The following is a 26225-nucleotide window of genomic DNA, read 5'->3' on the forward strand; positions in this document are numbered from 1 at the left end:
TAAAATAAAGCATCAAAACATCTAAATAGATACTGGAACAACAATGGAAAAAATGCAATGATTCATGACAAAAATCCAAACTATGCTTGTAAGAAAACTGTCTCAAATGGATACCAGCTAATCAAAAACATAATTAACATTATGCATGATGGTGAAGAGATACAATGTTAACATTGTATGTTGAAAAAAGATGAGATGTCTTTCTTAAGACTCATATTCAACTGTGGTGGAGATACAAGACAACTTGGCAAGAAAAGAGAGACAAGGCATCCAAGTTCTAAGGAAGAAATAAAACTATGTTCATTTATAGATGACGTTATTTTTTTATATTGGAAGTCCTAAAGAGTCCTAAGAAGAAACTAAGAAACAAGGATAGCAAGGTTTCAGGATATAAGATCAATGTACAAAGATCAGTAGAATGTTCCTACTCTTACATGAACAATTCTAAAGGAAATGCTAGAAAATAATTAACTTGCAAAAGCACAGAAATAATAAAAGGCTAAATATTAAATTAACAAGATATGTGATACCTGTCCTGAAAACTAATAAATAAATAAAAAATGAAAGAAATTAAATCTAGATCAGCAAAAAGAGACCCCATGTTCATAGAAAAATAATTGAAAAACTGGCAATAATTCCAAAATTGGTCTTTAAATTCATTACAATCTTTATTTACAATTCCAACTAAAAATTTTAAAAATTTTACGGCAGTGGAAATTGCCCAGGATAGCTCAACTAATTTTTTAAAAGAACAGAGTGTTATATTTACGTGTCTTAAAATGTACTTTAAAGATACAGACATTATATATTAAAATAAGGATGAATATATAAGTCAATGAACAATAATTGAGAATTTATAAATAAAACATCAAATTTATAGTCAATCTGCAGTGAGAATTATCCAGACAATACACTGGAGAACAGGGTCATCTTTCCAATCAGCGATTCTAGACAACTAATTATATGTGTGCAAAATGATGCAGTTAGGTCATTTTACAATGCCTTATACAATACATAAATTTAAATCAAAATGGATTGATGTCCTAACTATAGAGCTAAAATTATAAAATACTTAGGATAAATAACAGAACTAGTCTTTGTGTCCTTAAGTTAAACAATAATTGCTTATATATGATATCAAGAGCACAGGAGCATAAGAAGTCCAATTGTAGGTTCTGGAAAAATGACTCAATGGCTAAGAGAGCTTACTGATCTTCCAGAGGACACTAGTTCAGTTTCCAGCATCCACATTAAGTGGCTCACAACTGCCAGTAACCCTAGATCCAGGCTAAAAAGATCCAACACCATCTTCTGGCTTCCAAGGATACCAAACACATGTGGCATATATTCACAAAGACACATACATGTACACATAAATAATAAAAACAAAAAAATTCAAAGAAAAGTCTAATTAGATATTAGATAGTTTGGAGTTTTGGGTCATTAAAATTAACTGGGTCTGGGATCAACTAAGAGATAAGCTACTTGCCACTCTAAAAGATTTTCTTGATTATGGTATTTAAAGTGGCAATGGGAAGCATCTTCTGGTGACCACCAGACGAAAGACAGTCTGAAGGGAAAACACTTTGCTTTTCTCCTGATTGTCTTCATGTCTTGCTGGTTCTTTCATCTACTTCCTTGTTAAGCCTCTGCAGCTGCTACATTCCTTCACTACTATGAGAACACAGCATGTCTGCCTTCCAGTATAGACTGAAGACCAGTGGCTCTCTAGAAGTTTTCCAAGTCTTCTGTGCCAGGATGAGATTGCTGAGCACACATCCTCATGGACCGAGCAGATACCATTTCAGATATGGAATGAGTATAGTCCCCATATGTTACTGGTGGGTTCGGACATGAGAAAAAAGACTGGCATTTCCAAACACATTGAGCATAGAATTTTTTCTCTAGATACATTCCTCAAGAAAAAGAAAGTATCTATTTAAAAAAAAAAAAAAAAAAAACAAGCCAGGTGGTGGCACACACCTTTAATCTCAGCACTCGGGAGGCAGAGGTAGGCGGATCTCTGTGAGTTCAAGGCCAGCCTGGTCTCCAAAGCGAGTTCCAGGAAAGGCGCAAAGCTACACAGAGAAACCCTATCTTGAAAAACAAACAAACAAAAAAAAAAAAGCAAAAAAAAACCCAAAAAACCTCCACCAAGGATGATTGCAGAAGCATCATTCATGAGAACCATATAGTAAAAAGAACCCACAGCACCAACTGCTGATGAGGAGGTAAAGAAAATGGCTTATCTATTCAGTGTGGGTGTTTTATTTGTATCACTGTGACCATAATACCTGTGTTGGTTATTTCAGATTCAAAGCACACAGGATAATATTTAGTAACAAAAAGGAAATAAAAATGGTATATGCTACATCATGGCTGAACCTTGAAAACCTCATGTTCAGAAAAGGAAGTCAGTCACAAAAGACCATGTAGCATACAATTTTGTTTATCGGAAATATCTAAAATAGTCAAACACATTGGGAAAAGAGATAGAATAGCATGCAGTTACTTGGATTTCAGGAATTTCTTGGGAAATGAGAAGTGACCCTTAATTGTTAGGGGAATTCTTAGGATGCTAGTAAAAATATCAGAAAAGTGACTATGAAAATAATTTCCTAAGTCTGTAATAATACTGAAAATCAATGTATCATTCCATTTAAATGGGTGGATTATATGGTATAAAATGTATCTCAATAAAGCAATTAAAACGTAATCACAGAACTGAGAAGACGGCTGGCTGAGTGAGTAAAGTACTTCCTGCACAAGCATGAAGAGTTCGTATCTCGAGACCCCACATCAAAAGCTAGGCATGGTATGGGGCAGAAGGAGACAGGTGGATCCATGAAGCTCATTGACCAGCCAGCCTAGAAAAATCAATGTATTCTGAATTCAAACTTATGGGGGCACATCTCAAAAACAAAAGTAGAGAGCAATTGAAGAACAGCATCTGACTTCTACCTCTGGACTCCACATTTATGCAAACGTGCACTAATTACCATACCTTCACAACACAAACACACACACACACACACACCAAAAACAGCATGAGCAAAATGATTTCTGTGATCATATGGTTTTATTTTATAAAATTGTGTTTATTTGTTTGTTTGTGTTTGTCTGTGTGAGTATATGCTTATAAGTGCACATGGAAGCCAGAAGAAGGCATCAGATCCCTCAGCACTGGAGTTATAGTGTAGGTGGGTACACCATGTCTAACAACATAGATTGTTACGGTGGTTGCTGGGATCATAATTCTGATCCTCATGGTTCTATAGCAAGTGCTCTTAACTGCAGAGCTATCTCTATAGCTCACAAATGTAGTCTTCAGATGTCTCTACACAGCCTGAAAATTTGGGGACACGGTGAAATCTCCTATCAGGCAACAACTCTTGAATTTTCCAAGTGTGGAAGAGAGGAGAGGAAAAGAAAGTAAAATTGAGATAGTGAAACTGTGCTGTGGTGAACATTCCACATTAAAGTTACATGGCAGTATGAAACCAAATGAAATATGGAACAAGTGAAAGTCATAATACAGAGTAATTTTGTTTATTTTTTATTGTTTGAGAATTTCATACATTCTTATAATGTGATTTGATCAAATCTATCCTCTTTTCTCTGCTCTCATCTCTTCCCCCAATCTCTATCACTTTTCATCCTCCAATTCATGAGCTCCTTTTTAAAACCCACTAGTACACTTACTGCAGCAATTATGTGCATGGGTGTAGAGCCACTAGCTGGAACATGGGCAGCCTATCAAGAGTTGTATCCCTGAAGTAAACTGACTCTCCATCTTCCAGTAACCATCCATTGCCAATAGCTCCTATAGGAGTGAGACTTGTAGAACCATTTCCTCATCCATGCTGGTATTTTGGCTGCCTTGATCACAGGCAGGCCATGCGCATGCATTCACAGCCACTTTGAGTTCATGTGTACAATGACCCATCATGTCTTGGAAACCTCTAGGATCTAAATTTGTTCCTATTGGTGTAATTTTGGTAAAGACATGATATAAGCAAATTATCTCTTCTAAGTTGCAGTGTTTGGGGGGAAAATAGAGAGGGAGAAATAGTACCTAAGGCTCTGCAACTAGTTACAATATAACCCCAATAATGCAGGTAAGATGAGGGAACAGAAGGAATTAGACTAAGGATGATGTAGATGAGCAATGGGGAAGGAGGGACAGAGTCAAGACATGTCAGGTTACTTGCTAAGGACAAGTTTTGGGGGTGTGTATGGCATATCTGTGACATTGTACAGTGTGAGAAGAAAGAGTTTGAAAGATCAAGCAGAGTTTCCCAGCAAAATGAATGCGTAGTATCTGAAGCAACAGTAAAAGGAGGAAGACAGGGTTTAGGGAAATGTGGAAAGGATTTGCTTCTGAAGCATTTTCCATGTAGTATTTCCAAAATGTGGTATACTGGAAATCAAACAACCAAGTGGACAAATGCCCAAAGTACTAAATTCTCAAATCCAGCACCCAGAGAGTTCAACTTCCTGCTGAGCCAATTCTCCAAAAACCATGAAAAAAAAATACCTCATGTTTGAAAATGTGAGAACTAGGAGCCAAATAGTCTACGGCTTTCAAAACCTGCCAGGTGTTTCATATAGCAAGCTACTTACAAAAGTTCATGGTGGCAGAAGTGTGGAGAAGGATGCTATCAGAGTGGAAAAACAGGAATGCTTTGCAGAATTTTGATTTAGAGCCTCCGTCGTAAATGCCAGTTGTTCCACTGGCTTCATTTTGCTAATGCTAGAACAGCTTCTGCAGTAATAACATATTTCAGCGTGAATGTCTTTTTAATAATCCTTAATTTGAGTTCTAATTCCCTTGATAGCCACTTTGAAGAGACAACTGCATTCCTAAAGTAACAGTTCAGAAGCACATCTGAGTACAGACCAATAGCATCCGTGCATGCACACATACATGCAAGCAGGAGGAAGGGGTTCATATATTATAACACATTATCATATTTCTTAATTTCAATGTCATTAAAAGAATGCCCTAAAACCCTTTAACAAGCAATTGCTCCAAATTCCATAGACATCAGCAGTTACCGGCGTGCTCTTTAACAGAATCTGGGTGAAAAGGTGGAGGTGGAAGACGTAGATGCTGAGATGAAAAGAGCAATAACAGAAAAGATAAGAGACGACTAGAGACAAAGAACAACTCACAGCACTGCTGCAGAAGCCAAGACAAGCCCCTATTTTAAGCCGGGATTCATTTAGCATCTTATTCTTTTGACCCAACCAATAACCTATGTTGGGATCAATGAGTTGACATTGATGGGCCCAAAGTAACGATGCTGCCACAGAAAACATAAAACTCCAACAAAGGGATGTGTGTGTGTGTGTGTGTGTGTGTGTGTGTGTGTGTGTGTGTGCCCTTTACTTACCTCTCCTGAGTGATGGATAAAGAATTGCTCACACCAGCATCACACACTCCTCATCTATCCCCAATTGTCTCCCAATCTTCTCACCAGAAGTAACTCTTAAGACCAGCCTTGAAATTTGAGTCAGGAGTCTCAGAGGAACTCAGACACCATGAAAGAAACATCAGCAATCTCGCATACTTAAAGAACAGACTTCACCTGGCTTCTATGAGGGAGGAAGGTTGGCCTATGAGTTAACAAGAGATAATGTTTGTGTACTTCTGTGTAAGTGAGTTACTCTTCTACCTCTTACCCTTCATGTGGGTCAAATATCTCAGTTTCTAAGGATTTTTGTTTACTTATTTACAATCATGCATTTCTCCTTTATTACATTTACCGAGATAGTTACTAATAGTGAGCTTTCCAGATCAATTATGGAAAATTGGGACTGTGTCTGTCTTATTCACTGAGCTGTTCTCACCATCTCATTGTCACTCAAAAAATACATGCTTAGTTGCTAAGTTATTAAATTGGAAAAAGAACAAAGTCTCGCAAGGTGGGGAATTGGGAGTAGACCTCAGAGGAGTTGAGGGGAGATGTTGTGGTGAATGAAATCAAAATGCATCGTATGAAATGTTCAAGGAACTAATAAATATTTATTTATATGAAATATATGTATTTTTAGGGACTGGAGAGATGGCCCAACAGCTAACAGCACTTACTGCTCTTACAATCAGTCTGACTTTGGTTCCCGCACTCTAATCAGGAAGCTCACAACTTCCTGTCACTCCAGCTCCACGGAATCTAACACCTTAGTCTGTCCTCCTTGGGCAACTACACTCCTGTACACACACACACACACACACACACACACACACACACACACACACAAATTTAAACTAAGAAAAAAATCTTTAAAATGAATGTGTGCTTGGGGCAGAGGGATGAAATTAGAGATAAAAGAAATGAGGAAAGATTAAGAGGAAGAAGAACCAGAAAGGGAAGGAAAAAGAAGGGAATGAGGGAGGGAGGGAGGACTTGTTATTGTGACTGTCCAGTTAAGACACTTCTCAGGTACTTCAGTTCTACGCATTGTGCAAGCATTTGACCATGCAGCCCCATCAGAGTTTTTGTGCATGTATAAAATACACTGAAGTTTATTCTCTAGACCCCACTTACTCCAGTATCTATGTCTACCCTGTCCTACTTACTGCATTTATTACAGTGGACAAGAGAATGGAAAACCCATTCTATGCTCTGAGGGAACTCAGAATCAAGGACCAGCAATGCCAACATTGTAAGCGAAAGAAAAGCCCATAAGATAGTGGTCTGAAAAAGTAATAGCACAGAGTAATCATAAGTATATTCAGTCACATTGCTTTATCCTATGCATCAGATATTTCTATGATTCATTCACCAAAAAAGATAGCTCCATTCACAAGACAATCATCTCAAACATCATGAAAATCTTTCTATAACAAACGGTAAAACTTATATTCATTTCCTGTGATGTTGTAAACGTCAGAAACGTTAAAGTGACCTCATTAAGGGATCTTTTGTTTCAAACTGTCCCAAGTACATAGGTTCTGCAGTGCTGATGGCTAGAACTCTCTGAGAACATGAAAACGTGAACGTAGGAGCACCGTCTCCAGGGTGGCAGAGGCTGACCATGTGGAACTGGGGAGGGTTTGAGATAGGACTGAAGCCACTGAATGTATTTTTCACTTTGCTTACTTTTATTCATTTTCATTTCTATTTACATAAGCACATTTGTTTAATGGTTACTGTGTTGGGCAGCTCACCATACCGTCCAAAACAAAATGGCTAATGAGAAAGGGTGACCTCTGATTCATATTTTTTGGTTTTCTAAATTCATAAATAGGGAGATTGTGTCATTCTAACAATACCTGACCACAATTTCATTGATAATCCAGTACTGTGGATTTATTAAAAACAAATAAAATTTAATACTTTTTTCCCAGAAGATGGATTAACAAATAACACCTCCGTAGTCAGATCTTTGATTTAACAAAATAAAAACTGAGGACATTTTTCTCTAATATTAATCTTAGGCTTTTGTGGAAGGAGACATACCTTGGTGAGTCATTGTAGGCAGGATGGATCAGTGGGGATTCAGGAGGTTCTGTTGATAGACATCTAGTGCTCAGTACACAAGACTCCCAGCAATCTTGGATATGTAGCCTGAACTGGCCATTTCCTGTGACCAGGCAAGATTTCATGTGGAGAGTGGGAAAACAACCTGGCCACATAACCTTCAACCCGCAGTCTGTCCTGTCTATGGGATATGCTGGGGTAAGGGTGGCCTAGAGATTGAGGGAGTGACCCACCAATGACCAGTCTAGCTTAAAACCAATACCAGGAGAGTGAGCCCATCCCTGACACTGCCTGAAGCACCAGTACTCACAGGCTGGATGACCCAGCAACCTAGGATAGAATCAAACATGCCTAGAGGAAATTAAATGTCAATGTAATGATGCCTAATGATACTCTGCTATACTCACAGATTGGTGCCTGGTCCAACTGTCATCAGAGAGGCTTCATCCATCAATTGATGGAAACAGATGCAGAGACCCACAGTCAAACATTAGTTAGAGCTAGGAGACAGAGGGGTCAAGAACATCACAAGAAAACTCACAGAATTCAACTAAACTGGGCTCATAGGGTCTCACAGAGACTGAACTGATAACTAGGGAGCCTGCATGAGACTGACTTAGGCACTCTGCATATATGTTACAGTTGTGTAGCTTAGTCTTCTTATGGGACTCCTAACAGTGGGAGCAGGGGCTGTCTCTGACTCTTTTACTGGCTTTTGGGACCCTACTTCTTATACCTGGTCACCTTGCCCAGCCTTAATACACAGAGAGGTGCTTAGTCTTACTGCTGCTTGATATGTCTTGCTTTGTTGATATCCATGGGAGACCTGCCCTTTCCTGAACAGAAATGGAAGAAGAGTGGATTGGGGAGGTGGGAACAGAGAGGAGATGGGAGGGAATTGGGAGGAGAAGAGGAAGGAAAAACAGCACCTACTGCTAGAATATTAAATTAATTAATTAATTTTAAAATATGGAGTAGACACCACACACACACACACACACACACACACACACACACACACACACACATATGTTAGCACACAGTGAAACTTGGTATGAATGCTGCCACCAACACTGAATGTTGTCTAGGTCTTTGGGCATATAGGAGTAAATTTATAACATATCCCCTTACAGGATTAAAAGTATGGGTGGAGAAACAGTCCAGTGACAAAACATTTGCTTAGCATGTTCAATTCCCTGGGTTTCATCTCCCATAGTGCCAAAAATAATGGTAAGAACAGATCATAGAAATTTACTGGAAGGTGTTAGCTATGGAGATGCCGCTTGTCCACCATATTTCATTTCATAACTGCTAGGTCTTGATGGTATTCCAGACCATATAGAGCCTGGCACCTACAAAATTCCTAAGTCTTACTCCTAAAAAAGACACATTAAGAAAAGAAAGCCAAAAAATAAATAGTATGCCATCTTACAAGAATCATTCCAAAACTTTAAAAAATCATGTACTTTTGTTACATGAAAATGGAATAAACAACCTATATTGGTACATAGTTACAAGGTCAGTTAATACTACCACCAAGCCTATTACTCATTCGGTACACACACACACACACACACACACACACACACACACACACACACTACCACATGCATGTCCATTTATGAACAATAGCTTTTTCATACAATAGTGAAAAAAAACAAGGGACAAACATTGAAAACTTGTTTTTTTTCTTTTGTTTCATATTTATAAGGAATTTTACGTATGATAATTTTTGCTACTGTCTTAACATAGTATACCACCATACAACTTTCTAAGACTTTGTTATTAGTTTATTTTGGCTTTACTTTGCTAAGGATCCTAAGTACTAGTAAATAGGAAGAAATGAGAGTCAGGTAAAGACCTTAATGCTGGCATCTAGGCTGGTGGACTCTTCAGTCACACACAGTTGACAAAAGCTCAAGCTTGGGCATTGCTATCTCACTTTTGATGCTAACTTGGAAAGCAGAATATGGCCCTGACTCACCTCTATTCCACAGAGGCCTGTTGATTTTATAATTGAGTTCAGATTAAAATATGAAACAGATTGGCTATACTGGCAAACTCAGGGAACAGGTGTGTTTATTCCTTCATCAAACAATAGTACTCCCATTCAAAGCCCCAGAACCCCAGATGGATCCCCTATGTCTCGCCACATGACCTCTTCACCTGACTCACAGATGGAAATCACTTAACTCATCCCTCATTCCTGCTTCTCCACTCTTAGGCTTACCAGGTTATTCTTAATAAAGCTGAATTACTTCTCAAGGACAGAAGCCGCCTTTCAAATTATCTTTAAAAGGGCACACAAGTTTTTCATAATCTGAGACCTGATGTGGATAAATAGTTCCTTACAGTCATGAAGTACCACTTATTTCTGTTATTTTTTTTTTCACTTCACTAGAAGTATAGTGTACAGTTTGGCTGGCCTTGATCTTGACCACATTCTCCTTTCCCTGCGTCCTATAATATCAATCAGCTTTTCATTAGCTCTAACCAAATGTGTGACAGAAACAGGGGGAAGAAAAATTCATTTGAACTCATATTACAGAGAGTTCATTCGGTGGCTGCCTGGCCCCCATCTCCTGGGGCAGAACGTGGTAGTGGCAGGGCCTGGTGACAGGACCAAGTGACAAAGCCTATTTTTTATTGTTTGGTGAATGCGAAGAAGAGAAACAAAGATCAAGGGCCAGGTATGATCTTCAAAATCTTTTTTTTTACAGTTAAAATATGCAAGATCTTTATTAGGAATCCATACCACTGAATATCAATTCAGTGTTCATTTAGTATTATGAACATAATTTGCTGAATATGTGAACATCGTCCATCAGGTTCTTGATATCGATCTGCTTATGTGTTTACCAATGCATCTGCTTTGTTTGTAGGGCAGAGACTTCAGCTGTCGAAGTTAAAGATTGTCAAGGACAACCAGCAGACTACAACATGGCATTGCCTCTTCTCAGAAGAGAATTTCTCTGGATTTTCATTTTGCTAAAATATTTTAAATGCCAAATAACACACAAATACATGCTTCTTGTGAAAATTGGAACTATAAAAATACAAAAATTAAATTGCCCTTTTCATTTCTCCTTCACTTCCTTCCCCAGAAATATCTTGGCTTAACAATAATCCTCAAAATCATAACCCATGACCTACTTTCTCCAGGAGGTCCCATAAGTCCAGAAATAGCATCATTTGGGACTAGAGAGATGGAGCTGCAGTTAAGAGCACTTACTGCTCTTTCAGAGGTCCTAGGCTCAGAGCCCAGCACTCATACTGGGTGGCTCACAACTACTTATAGCTCCAATTCTAAGGGGGATCTGACTCCCTCTCCTGGCCTCTCTACACATATACACATAAATGCACTCAGGCACACACACAATCTATAAAATTCTATATATAATTTTTATATTTATTTTTGATGTATAATATATAGTAGATAGATGGACAGACAGACGGATGGACGGACGGATAGTTGGATGGATGGATGGATGGATGCATGCATGGATGCATGGATGCATGGATGGGTGGGTGAATGGGTGGGTGGATGGATGGATGGATGGATGGATGGATGGATGGATGTACAGACAGACAGACTATTACACACATGCACACATACATGCACACATACACGTAATAGTGTAATAGTGCTATTACCTGGGACCAGGTGTTTAAACATGATCCTGTAGGAGACATATCTGAATCAGATTCAGATCAGAACACATCAACCCAGTCCTCACTAAAACATTCTGTTTTGCTAAATTGCCCCACATTGAATTAAACAACCAGAGCCCAATATTGTATCAGCATTTTATCACTCAATCCTCTACCATTTCCCTTAGGGGTCAGAGAAGAACATGACAAAGGGCTGTTGTTTCGAAGAGCAGATACATGAATAACTAATAACTCATAGTACTGTGTGTAATAAAACCAAAGGAAGGCCAGTTATTCAATTTGGAGGATCAAGAAATGACACAGACAAGATCCTCCTTTGTGGGGCTTAACGGATAGATACACAGCCCCAACTGTGTACAAAACTGGACACAGACTGTTCAAGATAGAAGGGTGTGGAACACTCACAACTCTAGGCAGGTACAGGAAACGTTATTATTTGATAGGCATTTTACTGCCAGTTCCCATCTGTTGTTTTACGTATTCCTGTTGCAATGCAGAAGGTAATGCAGTTCTATTTGTACCATGTCTTACACAGTAATAAGAAGGGTCAGAACTTTAAATGATGTCGGAAGTCTTTCTAACCTTTCCACTGTCTTCCCTTGCTGGACATTTGGTAGGCTTTTCTCGCTGATCCAGACAGTGGGAAGCTGAATTTGTATGCAAACATTTTCCCCTTGCTCTCCAGTTCTGGCTACACAACATACTTCTTTTCGATCACGGAGCACAAAAAACGACTTCTAGGAAGGGTCTCCTTTATGCACTTCCTTCTGATGGCATGCCATCTACTCAGCAAATGCCCCCCTCCCCACGACTATTCTATTTTATCTTGTTTTGTTTTATTTTTTATGGGTGTTTTGCCTGCATATGTGTCTATGAACTATGCATGTGCTCACAGAAGCCAGAAGAGGGTGTCAGATACTCTGCAACTAGAATCATGGATGATTGTAAGCCCAGTGTGGAGGCAGGGAATCAAACCCAGGCCCTCTGGAGAAGCAGCCAGTGCCCTGAACCACCATCTCTCAGATCTCTTGTTCACTATTCTTAACTCTTAGGGAACTGCAAGTAGAGTTTCTGCAAGAATGCTGAGGACAAAGTTGAACTTTGCCTGACTTTCTTTGCTCTAGGTTCTGGAAGTCAGTTCAAAGTCAAGAAAGCCAGGGATGTCTTTCCTAGCCATTAGGTTTATCAACTCCTCTCCGTGTATAGTGCACGCTCCATTAAAGGAGCTGTGTGACATCTACATGAGAAACAGAATTACACTCAGGATGACAGTCATGGTGCTCTGGAAATTATGGAGCTTTTTCCTTGGGGGAGAACAATGCAAAAGCCTTAAAAGTGAAGTCACTTTCTCATTAATTCCTTTACTCATTAGCACACAAAACACACTTTGCAAAGGAAACACAAGACAGGCTTTTACTGGAGTAAATATATATTAATTTGATATATAATGCCAATTATCTGACTTCTTTAAGTTTTTTTTTTTTTGAAAGTTCTTTGAAGTTGTTCTTGGATCTTCTCATTTGGAGAATCATGGTAGGGGGGTGGTTAATGTCTCCTTGATATGAAGGATAGTGGCTCTGTTATTAGTATGCTGGAAGAGTATGGTCAGGCTAGTAGATATGATATTAGTGATGTGTAGTCAATCACACACCATGACTTTTCATTCTATGACCATGATAAGAGACCTGTAACTGAGAAGGCATTTCTGGTTTAATAATTGAAAGACAGCAAAGAAATAAAGTAACAAAGATGGAGTATCATCAATGAACAAGGGAACCAAGTGTCCTGGTGGCAGCCCAAGGGCAGATCCAGTGGCCTTTGGTGCTGGTGGAAAGCAGAAACATCTCTGAGAATAAGTTTACTGTACAGTGAAGAAACTGAACGCAGCACCAGCCTCCTGGTAGTTCTGAGTGCACATACCCATGTCACTTAAAATGATGTCCTTCCATGAGACAAAACGTCAACAACAAATGAAAAAAACATATGGTAGAGCTATAACTGTCCCATAACCCCTTGGAGTTAGAGCCAGGAATACTAACCAGAACGAGCTACAGTCCCAGGTATGTGTGTCACAGCATCCTGAGTGACAACACACACAAGAGTGTGCTGGGGAAATGGCTCAACACTTATGAGCACTTGGTACTCTTCCAGGGGTCCTGAGTTCTTTTCCCAGGGCCCAGTTTGGGAGGCTCAGAACTGCCTGTATCTCCAGTGTAAGGGGATCAGATATACTCTTCTGGCCTCTGAGGGCACTTTCACACCCTTGTCATGCACCCATGCAGACACACACACATAGACATGAAAATAAAAAAAAAAAATTTAAAAGAGTGAAATAAAAGTCCCAAAGTGAACTATGACCTATGACAGCAGCTTTTTTTCCCCAAAGTGCTGCTGAGGTTAGTGCAGAGCAGTGTGGGCCCCCAGCCTGGCTAGGGGGACCACAGCTGTGGAGAGCTGTATCACCCACAGCTGTAATACACAAAAATGTCAGTGTGCCAATGTCTGTGAGATGAGACAGTGTGAGTGGATCAATTCAAATCGACCACTCCTGGAAAAAACAAAACTAAAACTCTCTCACACACAATCGTGTTGTATATCATATTAGCATTAGACACACAATACTATAGAGTATTATAGCATTAATCTTACTGTACTGCTGTGGCCAAATTAGCCTGCCAAATTTATACTTGGAATGAATGTATTCTTCATACTTAACAAGAAAGAACAGAGTCATGCAGTAGGTTCTGCCTAATCCAGGAGTAAGGACACAAATGATGCTGAGTGGGTGGCCCATAGGTCATGGATAATGATCCACTCCTTAGCATCTGGCTAATCTCTACAGATGGGCAGGTAGAAGACCCTAGAATCTGGACCCAGTCTTGCCTCTGCTATTCAAAAGCTGTGTGACCCAATGTAAGCTCACCGGCCATCCCCTGTCACTGCTCTTCACAGAAACTGAATCAGCAAGGACAGGGCCTGCATGGGTCTGCCCTAGGTTCTCTGCATATGTGTTATGGCTGTTACCTTGGTGTTTTTGTGGGACTCCTAACAGTGGGAGTGGTGTCTTTCTGACTCTTTTACTTGCTGTTGGGACTCTTCCTCCTATTAGGTTGCCTTGTCCAGCCTTGACATGAGGGCTTTTGCTTTATCTTACTGTGTCTCGTTTTGTCCTGTTTGGCTATCATTCTTGGAGGGCTGCTCTTTTCTGAAGAGGAAAAGGAAGGGGAATGGATTTCAGGCCAAGCAGATGTTGGGGGGGGGGGAATCAGGGATGAGTGGAGGGAGGGAAAAATCTGGTTGGGATGTATTGTATGAGAGAAAAATCTATTTTAAATAAAAAGATTAAAAAATATATTTCAAAAAATTAATAATTCTGTATCTAGGATGGTTATGAGGGTTAGATAAAGTGGGTATAAAGCATCCAAAAAACCACATAAAAGTAAAAGCTTGCCAGTGATCATCAGATCTCTTGAGGACCCATCTCAACATTTGATACAGGATGGCATTAAAGATTTGTGCTGCTCTGCTCCCTGCAACCCTCAAAAACATAGGCCAATAGAGCACAGTAGGTCAGGATGGGTGTTACAGGAACAGGTCTCATTGCAAATTAAATACAAGCCACCTGTAGCTGGAGCCTTGTTGGTAAGCCCTGCATGTTTAACTTTGCCATTTAGCAAGCCTGAGTACTGTAATTATTACCTGAAGCAAATAACATTGTTAGCATTTTATAAGAAATGCAAACTCCTCATCTTTTTTTTATTCTCAGAGCAATACCATTAATTATGATAAATTCTTCTGATATTTGTGTCACTGTGGAAGGTAATGTCTTAGGTATTCTTCAGCAATTTGACATCAATCATTGTCCACTTAGCATAAATTAAGGCCAAGCTTTCATGGCTGACTCTCACCACTTGCTATGCTTCATTCTGTGAGCCTAATTCCTTCCTAAAATATGTATTAAGTAGGCTTGGGGTGTATTTTTTAAAGTCATGGGCATATCCAGAAGCCAGGTATGTTGTCAGACTTTAATCCCATCACTCCCAAAGCACTGAACTTTTGAAGAGATTGTTGTCCATTTGTCTTTCTGCTCTATGAGAAGGATAAACTACAGGTGATGCTCAGAACTTCCATACAATGCTTCATTAACACAGCCTACCATTTTATCTAATTACCTATGGCTTTGTCCTGATTCACAACTCATGGACTGAATAAGTCTGGCAAGCTTATTCTCATGCAGTTTTATTCCCTTATATTATTTTTCACTCGAGAATTTTCAGTAACAAAACAGTGAACTCTGGTCCAAATATTGTTAAATGAAAATTTCCAACAATAAACAATTTTTGATTGTTACTGTTGTCAACTTGACAGAATCTAGAATCACCCGGGATAAAGTCCTCTGGTCATGTCTGTGGGAGATTATTTTGACTGTGCAAACTGAAGAGGGAGTAACTGTCCACTGTGGGTGGTGCTATTCCCTTGTGGAGACCATACACTCTATAAATGGAGAAAGCTGAGCAGCAACATGCATTTCTGACTGTGGGTGTAATGTGACCTGCTGCTGCTTTGACTTCCCTGGGATAATGGATTGTACCCTCAAACTGTGAGCTGAAATAAACACTCACTCTCTTAAGTTCCTTTTGTTAGGGTGTTTTATCACAGCAGCAGGAAAACAAAGGGATACAATTTACCCGTGTTCAGTTGAGCAGCATTGTCAGTAGAGTGATGAAGTCTCACACCATTCTGCTCAGGACACACAGAATTATTTCTTGGTCTGGCACCTTGCACTGATGCTGTAGAAGCCACTTGTGGGTTAGACACTCACTGGTCTTCTCAGTTATCAGATTACCTATTGGGGATCTGCAAGGCTTGTGTTCAAGTAAGATCACTACAGCCTGACACCCTGGTACAGCCTGGTACCACATCACAAAGTAGCCTACCTTTGCTTCCTGTTGTGGTCATGAAATGTTCCTGTCCTTAACAAAGTAATATGAGGGGGAGGTTTACTCGGCTCACAGTCCCTCCCTGCAGGAAAGCCAGGGTGGCAAAAGCTTGAAGCAGCTGGTCACAGCCAGTCAAGACCAAGGAAGAGCAAGTTAATATATGCTCCCTAGTTCTCAGTTTGTCTCCTTTTCATTCAGGCCAGGACCCAGCCCATTAAGTAACTCCGCCTACATTCAGGGTAGACCTTCCCACCTCAAACTTTGTGATTAAGACAGTCTCCCACAGACATTCTCAGAGACTCTTCTCCCAGGAGCTTGACAAGTCAAACTAACCATTCCACTTGGCCTTTCATTTTCAGGCTTCAGCTCATTGGGTTGATACTAGGTCTTCTCATACCATCTCTAAAAGAAAGTAAGAAGAGCAAAGCCTTTTGAGTGCAGGTACATCCACATATCCTTAATTATAACACATTGCCATAATTTTTCTGTCACATAGTAAATTGTTATTAATCTCTTACTGTGCCTAATTTATAGATTAAACATTATCATGAGTGTATGTACAGGAAAAACAGTAAACAATGTATAAGCTTTGGCTCTACCGTTTGGGATATTCACTCCAGATCTTTGAACATATCCCCTGTGAATAAAGGGAGACTCCTATACTGAAAATCTATGGAAGTGCTTTTTGGTGGAGTTAAGTTTTCAGAGTCCACACATTCCATGAAGGAGGCATGGGGCAGTGGCACCATAGGACAGAGGCCACATGAAGCCACCAGGAAGAGCTTCCTGAGGAAGGGTATCATAATCCTCTTTCCCTTGTCAGAGATTTAAAACAAGTCAAAGTTTCCAAGAAGAGTGGCTGATAGCTCTTGACAGCCACATGGCCAGAGAGAAAATTCTCTTTGATTATCTGAATTTTCTCTGAAGGTAAAGAAACCTATCTATTATGCTACATACACATCAGTAAGCATTTATCCTACCCAATTAAGCTCCAAAACTGAATACAGCATTGCAACATCAAGCAACTGTCAAGTAGCACCCGCCGAGGAGTCAACAGAATTCTAAAACCTGTGCTCCTGAAACTGAAAACACAAATGGCAATGCCCACAGGCCAGCTGTCTGCAATTGCAGGTAGCTTCTCCCCTCGATCAGAGAGAGAAAATATCATGGGTCTGAAGGAATAAGCGAGGATTTGTAGAGAAGATGAAATCTGGGCTGCAGCCCAGAGAATCCTTATTGGGGCAGGTGCAGGTGAGTAACTCAGGAAATGGTTGCTAAGCAATGAGAAGGTCGCCACCCCAGGACAGATGTCTGTATGAGGTTCTGGGGCGGCTTTGCTGATACTTGGCCTATGATGTTCAGACTCTTCAAATTTAAGACCAGCAAACAGCAGAAACGCTACAATATAAAGATGATTGGCTCTCTGATTATTAGGCAAGGGTGCTAGTCAAATAACAACTTCACAGAATTACGTTTCAACTAGAAGAAAAAACACAAAACAAACAAAAAACAATGAACCCTGACTAAAGGGAAGGGAAAGAACATTTGAGTGCCAGAGTCTAAAATCCAAACCTTCAGTTTGTAGAAGAATGACGCCTCTGCCCTCCACTAACTCTCAGTTCTTAGCCTGTTACAGACTGAGAAGAGTGGCTACTTAATCCTCAGCTCAAGGCTCTTCATCCTTTGCTTTCCTTACATCCTGTACTCTCCAAATCATTCTTTCCCTTTAGAGGAAGGCCTTCCTAAACATCTTGTTCCAAGCCTGCCTCTCCACCTACAACCCCTTCCTCCATCTCATATAGCCATCTGGTTATAATCTAAGGCCTGCCTCCAGTATGACCTCCTTTCAAACACTTCTCTGATTTTGAGAACCTGTCAGTACATGCCCCGCACTGCCCCCACCCCCACTGTACTTACAGAACCACTGCTTTTTCCTCTGGTTTTTGGGACCCTAGTCAAGTGCTGGGTTCCATAATTTTCATGTGTTATCTCAACACCTAGATTATAAATATCTGCAAGCAAAGAACCTTCTTCTTTCCATGCTGTGCTCCCCAATGAGAAAATTAAAATCAGTTCCCTCAGTGTCTTCAAATAACAGGAACCCTTAACCCCTAATGAGTTCGTTGAATGATTGTACCAAATGCACCAGCATATACAAAGTCCATTCTGCCTGAACCACAAGTGAAGTGGGAAAGTGCAAACAAACTGTGGCTGAGGTTGATGCCTCTGAAATGTAGTCTAGAGCATTTTCTAGGAGAGGTAGCCTAAAGCATAATGATAATGGCCATTGCCATTGTTGTCATCTACACTGTGTTCCTCATCAGAACACTGCAAATGTAGGCATTTTTCCTAGAAAGCAGGTATCAGATAGCCTCCCCCCTCTAAACTTTTCTGTAAAATCGTGGCAGGTCTGATAGATTTGCCAAGCTAAACTGGTTTTGGTGAGAATGAAACAATTTGTCAAACTCCAAGGGGTTGTGAGCATGAACATGTGGAGGAGAGGAAGTTTAATGCCCCCCTGGAATGTGATTCCAGGACTTTTAGCCAAAACCAGACAAACCAGAAAGGAAAGAGCCCAAGGACAACATCGAAGTGGGCAACACAAATCCCTGTGTGATTGGCTCTGGTTAAAGGTCGACAGCAGGGAAGATTGACACTCCTGATTTATAAGCAGGGAGAGTGCCAGGTTCCCATAGCAATGGGCCCTGGCCTCAAATTAAAACAGTTATTTATAAGGAGGAAAGGAGAACTGAATCCCCAAACCCCCACTGTAGCCCCTGGCCTCTCTCCTGAAGTTTCAAGAGTTTGGGGGAATTGTTTGCTGAGTCAACAAGTACAGTGAGCCAGAGAATTGCAAGTAACAGCAGCATTACCTGCTGCTGAACCCACATGTTTCTGGGGTCACGGTCCTCAAGGCAGCTGTCATCGGCAACAGGGCCGAGAGCAGGAACGGAAAAATAAAATCTGAGCGAGTGTGACCGTTCACCAGGAGAGGAGGGCAAATTAAAATAGGCCTATGTCGCCGTGGTTGGAGAAAGGTTTTCAGGTCCACACAGGCTGGCCATAGAGTGAGGGACATAGAGGCTGCAACTGCCACAAGCCACTCCCTATGCCACTGCCAGCACCCAGTATAGTTTGTGTTATCCAGCGTTGTGATGCTACTTCATCAGAATCTCTACGACATCCTTTTTGGGTCATTACTGTGTTTAGAAATATCAGCGTGGCTTATTAATTAGTGTGATTTGGTTGGACCCTATAAGCAAAAGCAATAACAATAGATAATATTTACCAGTATTTACTCTTTAATGAGCACTGCTCTAAACTTTTCATACATTAGTTAGCTTAATCCACATACACATGACAGAGTAGAAAACACTATTATATCCCATTTCACTAATGAGAAACAGAGAGGTCAGAGAACCTGAGTGAAGCCACACAGCTGGTAAGTGAGGGAGATGAGATCCTAACCCAGCTAGTCTATTCCAGAGGTATGCTCTTAAACTACACAGCAAGATCTGGGACTAAGGCCAAGGTTAACTATAGTCCCCAAGGAAGATGTATCCGTAGCTGTCTCTTCTTTCACAGAAACTGAAGTGCTATTCCTTGGAGATCTAATTCACAGTAACAATTGGCACTTCAGTCTTCATATACATACCAGATTCCTTTCCTCCAACTCTCCATGGCAGGTGACCATTTGTGAAGTCAGGTAACCCACTGCTCTGCAGTCTTTCTAATATCTCCCACTCACTTCTGTACCTCTTGACTCTGTCAAGAACCCGGTGGCAAATAGAAAATAAGGAACAGTCACCTTGCAAGAGAAGTTCTCATCACACTAAGTGGCAGGTGGTTTCATTGATTGAGTAGTCTGTGGCTATTGTCTTGGGTTCAGGGAGTCTTTCCTACTGGGACCTTCCATGAATTTCCCATGGAGTGAACCATGCAGTTCCGCAATGTGAACCCTGCAATTCTGATGGTGTGAACCATATATTTCCAAAGACATAAACCATCCATTTCCCATGGTGTGAACTATATAATTCCAACCATGTGAACCATGCAATGCCCACTACATAAACCATGAAATTTCCATGATGTGAACCATACAATTCCAAAAATAAAAGCTGGATATTTTCCGTGGTGTGAACTACCATGATGTGAACAGGCAATCCCCATGATGTGAATATGCAATTCCTGTGGTATGAACTGTGCACTTATCATGGTGTGAAACGTGGTGTGCATTCTATTCCTCTGTACCCTAGATGTATTCATTTGTCTACTACTTCACACAGACTTTTTCTACGTGAGTCTGAACTCTTTCAGAATGCTCCAGGGACAAATACCTAGTGACCTCAGGCTTACTCACTATCTATGGGACCTAAAAACTGGTTCATGATCCTAACACAGTGACAGCAGCACTCTTTCAGTCACAGTAGTTCACAACCCTTCTCTTGCTTTTTAATTTTCTAAGTGTCAAGCAGGTTATGTCCTGCTGTTTCCCATAGCTGCCAAAGACATTCTGGAGCCTTCTCAAGGAGACACATAGATATAGGCTGAGAAGTATGTGTATTTCAAGAATTCCATTCATGAAAACCTCCCCAATATTTCATTCCTGGCTTTATGTTCAAGTAGAATTTAAGATTTATATGTGACTAGTGTTTCAATTTTTGTGCTGATTTTATCTTAATGCTTCATTCAGAAGTTCTAATTCAATATCTAATATTTATTGAGGATATGTTATTGGCCCAAAACTATTATAAATTACAGGATACATATGCTCTAAAATAAGCGTCTAAGTAATTCCAAGGCAAGTAGTACTGATATTCATATTTCAAAGTTGAGGAGCTGAGATCTACATTCAAAACCCTATTCACAAAACAAAATTGAGCTCTCAGCTCTTGAAGCAAAAGCCCTGGACATCTACACAAGTTACTTGCTAACATATACACTATACTATGTTTTATACTATATTCTACTCTGACATCCGTTCTTTCTTGCCTTAGTGCCTCCCAATTCCACCAAAGCAATATCAGGGGCAAATCACCAAACCATCACCTTTCACCCACATCACCTGCTTGATCCACTGTCCTCTCCAGCATGCCACAACCTGCATTTTGCTCCCCACTTCCCTGGCTGCAGTTTCCATTTATACCTTTGCTACTTCTTCAAGATGTCTTTGAATATAAGGTTGTGGAGCTCAGTCCTAGTCCTTTTTCTTTCCATTCTTCCCCAAGGCACACAGTACCTTCCCTATGCTGATGATCCTTCTGTCTAAACATTCCTTGTTAAACTGTTTAACAAACTCATTTAGAGATCTTAACAGACACATCAAAGACTCTCTGATACAGAATATCTGGCACTATACCTCTATGCAAATATCTCCTTTCTGTGCTTGTCTTTTGATATTGTTCTATTTTTTGTAAAGGAATGGCCTCCTACCACATCAAGGCAAATACCACTTGGGTGTCATCTGTAAGTGTACCATACCCTAATGCTCTACGTCCTTTCCATCATCAAATCTCATTTGTTTTGCTTTCAACTTCATGTTCATCACTCTCATCCAAGCCACCACTATCTTTCTCTCTTCTACTGTGACTGACTCTAAGTAATCAGTAATCACTCTGCTCTGCTTTAGCTACTACATCTATTCACAAGCAGCCTAAGTGACCTGTTTGAATTGTGAATTAGACTGTATTGCTGCCACATTCAAAACTCTCCCATGCCATCTCACACACAGAATGAGACACATGCTTGGTTCCACAGCCATGTTCCTTCTCATCCCAACTTTCTCCTTTTCACCAGCTTTACTTGCCCTTTGTCTGCATGTGGCAGGGTCTTGTGCTGTTCCCTTTGTGGGAGGGGGGGAGTAGGCACAGAGTCAATGACACAGACTCTGAGAGGATGTTGAAACAACAAGCTCAGTTTATTCAGGAAGAGGCAAGCCTTATATAACCTCTACCCCACCCATGGGGAAGGTATGATGAATATGCATCTGGTGGTGTGACATGGCTGCCTCTCATTGGTCCAGGTCATGTCTCCGCTGCTATTGCTAAGGCCCTTAGACAGACTCAGGTTGGCTCTCAGGAAGTATCTTATTACTGGTTTGGGCCAGCTGGCCCTTAGGCCTGTTAGGGACGAGTCATCCCAACATCTGTGTACCACTAGAAATGTATATTTGTTGTATACTGGACTTGAAACACTCTTTCTCTAGCTTATGTTGTCTGCTAACCTTTTCAAATATCAATTCATATAGCAACCTTTCCAAAGTCCATTACTTCTCATTGTATTTGAAGTAGCTCTATCCAGTTATACTCTAGATCATCTATCTCTTTATGAACTCCCTAATGTTATCCTGATACCTTTCTCTCCCCTCTCTTATTTACAGTACAAACCAAATATATATTATATTTATGTGTTTGTATTTATGTTATATGTATATAATTTTTTATATGTAGCTTAGACATTTTGTTTAATTTATGGTATCCATATTAGTCAACAAGCTTTAGTTGAAAAGGCATCTCACTTCCTATAATTTCTCATACAATAAATAATAGCTTTGATTGAGGGCTGACTGGGTAGATGAGACATACTGCAAAGCAAAAAAACATACCAAATCCCTGAATAGAGTCTGACAAAAATATAAACATAGCACAAAAATTATATGAAAAGGCTGACCTTGGTTTGCACTGACCTTCCATGTTTCTACAAATGGCTACTGAAACCACAACACCCTTTCTAGCTGGAGTTGAAGGGGAAGTACAGATAAGGAGCCCAGAGTATCTTCTGAGTGTGAGGCAGCTTGGAAAAAAGCAAAGTCTCCAGGAAGTTTCCAGGACCCTGAGCAATCACAGCACCAAAGGCAGTGCTTGGATGATTTTAATCTGAGAAAAATGGTTTTAATACAGAGCTTGCTATGGGGATATTTGTTTTGGCACAGATTGAGCTTAAGTCAAATAACTCTGCATTTACAATTCAAGTGATTAATAAACAGGCACAAAATTTTGCTCCTTCTCCACAATACACTCAAGAAAATGGATGGATTTTATTATTCTACTTATTATTTTTATCAGCAAAAGTTTTAAAAATGTGATTCCTTCCATCCCTTCCAAGCTGTAAAAATGAGAGAGGCGGTGTGATTATATATTGCTGGAAAGAGATGTAATTGTAGAGAATTATAAATCACATTATTTTGTTTGGTTGGCATTCTTTTGTTTATTTGTTTCTAATGCAAAGAGCAGGAGATTTACCATCATTTGTGTTCTATAACCTGTGGTACATGTGACAGAAGGGGAAAAATCTATTAACAAAAAAAAAGTGTTTTCTCTTTCTGGGCCAAAAGCAAAATAGCACCAGGTTGAAGCATTCATCTGTTTCTCCTACCAGAGTTTATTTCTTTTAGTGAGAGTTGTCCACCTTTAAAAAAACAAACAGACAAACAACTCTTAAGGATTTCCCCAAAAAGGATATTAGTCAAAACACAAAGATTTATCTCCTGGTTTACTCTCTGCAGATCACTAATAAATTTGGGGATATTCTTTAAGAGAAGACAGATTATTTCTACAGGCTTTTACTTTGTAAAACAAAGTATGTAGAGACAAGTGGATTTATACAGGTTTTGAGAGTGGGAAAGATTACCTGAAACATTCCTGTGTCTTTATGCACCCTAGTCAGTGAAAGAAAGAATTGTGCTAGTGAGTTCGCCTATGCTCTGCATTCTGAAAACATGTCCTGGCAGAATCAAGCAGGAGAAGGAATAATGCATGAGTGGCTGAGTGGGTTTTGTGATCATTTCCTCTGTATCTGTTCACAGCAAGTCAAAAAGATATATATTTAAATTCTTGTACAAACCCTTTAACTCAGACAATTGCAAAATATTCCAGACTTAAAGGATTATATGATATGAAAATCTGTCCCTAAGGGCACCTTGATATTATAATCTATTACAAAGAATTTTAGTTTCTCATTATATATCTGATAGCATGTTCTGAGGGAGATACAAAGCACACCATAGTGTGTGTGTGTGTGTGTGTGTGTGTGTGTGTGTGTGTGTGTGTATGTGTGTGATATTTGTACATTTATAATACACAAAGAGGCACTGTGAAAATGCCATATACAAGTGATTAAAATACTCCTAATCCAAAGATAGTTAAAAGAAAATGCAGACAGTTGAGATTTTTATGACAAAACTAATCCCAACTTAACAGTATATAGAAACTTGGTGGGATGAAAGTCAAGAGGAGATGGGGTGAAGAAGTCATTGCCAAGCAAGATATCCAAGTAAGATCTAAGGTCAAAGGTATAACATGGGAAGAAAAGAGGTGGGTGTTAGCAGAGGGAGTCAAGTTAAAAGAATTCTGTAGAAAGAGTTATAAGTCAGCTTAGGAGATCTCTTGATCCAAACATACTCAGAATGTGTAGCAAAGCAAGATCTAGAAGAATACGCAGAGAAGTTGGAACATCTGACAATTGTTTAGTGCAGTCTAGTTGGAATCTGCCCAGATTGGGTTATCTGCCCTGGAGACATGCTCAAGTTGGCTGAAGTTCCACAACAGTTATCAGGCATTGCAAACCCTGAAAATGCTTAAGAATAAATTCAGTTCAGGGCTGGTATAAATTTGATTAAATCAAGAGGAAACTCATGTGTTAGTGAAGACATGAAATACACACACACACACACACACACACACACACACACACACACACACCCCGCAGGACTCCCAAACAATTTGTTCTAATAACTGTATTACTGCTTTAATGCTATGGTTATTTTTGTTGATTAACAAATTAAACACTTAAATTTTTATGAGCCCAAAGACTCTCTCCACAAAGAATTTGGGCAGGGGATAACAGGAATAGCTTCTTCTATCCTGACCTGGGCTGCAATTACGTGGAAATGGCTTCATCCCTTGAATCACACATCTGGCACTTGATACTGGCTGCTTGCTGGGACCTCAACTGAACTGTCAGGCAGTGCATGAACATGTGGCCTCTGATGTGATCTCACACATGAGATGGAATAGGTTTATTCTCACAGTCTGGAGAATGAGTTCCAAGAACATGGGTTCATAGCAAACAAGAGAAAGGTGCATAGTGTTCATTTGATTAGTTTCAGAAATAATAGAGTGTCCCTTCTGACACATTTCATTGGTTGTGATAGGCCAAAAGATCTGCCCAGGCTCAAAGAGGAAAAAAAAAGCAGTTTTACTACATTTTAATGGGACCAATGTCAAGGTCCAACAAGAAAAAAACCCCTGTGTGATACAAGATGTGTGTCATCTAGGAAAATAAACACTGCCTCATCAGCTAAAAGTCAGGAGAAGATAGTCAGTTGTGTAAGGCTAGAGGAGTACAAGAGGACCCTGGCTTTTAAAACATGGTCAAGAACAGAGTAGCTCATGCCTATAATTCCAGCCCTTGGGAAGCTAAGTCAGGATGATTGCCACAAACTTGAGGACAATCTAGGCTACATAGTAAATTCCAGGCAAACTTGGGCTACAGAGTCTCAAGAAGCCAACACAAAAGTAAAACAATGCATAGGAGGGGAAAAGTATTGTAGTTAGTGCATTAATACAAGTTTTAAATTCCCTACTCAGCAGAAGTTCACATATGCAGACACTCACACACACACACACACACACACACACACACACACACACACACACACTCACCTCTCTAAATCAGCATGACCATCCCCGCCCAGTTCCATAGTATGGAAAGTTATGTCTTCATACTTGGATGGATCATTGTTAAGAGCTCATTATCTAACATGGGTTGGCGTTAAAACAGGTTGGTTAAAAAGGCTAATAAACTACTATGTATACTCTGGAGACAGGAAAGCAAGAGACCTGGATTGCAGCATTCAAAGATCCCTGGAGTTTGGGTAAAGGAAGGAGGAAGGAGATTAGATAACTGAATCCCTCAAAGAAAACCTAGGTCGATGCATTCAGATGCAATGATTACTCATCACCCCTCACTGCTACTGAATGCTCAAACATCTTGCTGACTGTATTCATATCCATACTGAACAAGGCTATTGTCCCGAGAGATGGTGACATCATATTTACCATCTCTTCGAGGACAAGAGGTCTGATAGTCTCTCAACTGCTTCATCCACAGTGATGTTTTCTATTAC

At 40.0% G+C, this 26225-nt stretch overlaps 1 long non-coding RNA gene across 3 annotated transcripts in view; it reads right to left on the reverse strand.

Moving 5' to 3' along the window:
- LOC131914145 (uncharacterized) overlaps positions 1–26225 on the reverse strand; it is a 121352-nt gene that overhangs the window by 14578 nt on the left and 80549 nt on the right. Inside the window, exons 3-4 of one of the 3 annotated variants that reach the window (XR_009380082.1) lie at positions 16433–16501; positions 14184–14364 (exon numbers count right to left, since the gene is read on the reverse strand). The exons of 1 other annotated variant lie outside the window; for it this stretch is intronic. This is a non-coding gene — a long non-coding RNA (uncharacterized LOC131914145). The remainder of the gene's footprint in view (positions 1–14183; positions 14365–16432; positions 16502–26225) is intronic. One more of the 3 variants, XR_009380083.1, reaches the window with a different exon arrangement.

This window comes from Peromyscus eremicus, chromosome 7 (assembly GCF_949786415.1).
Source record: "Peromyscus eremicus chromosome 7, PerEre_H2_v1, whole genome shotgun sequence".
Lineage (NCBI taxonomy): Eukaryota > Metazoa > Chordata > Mammalia > Rodentia > Cricetidae > Peromyscus > Peromyscus eremicus.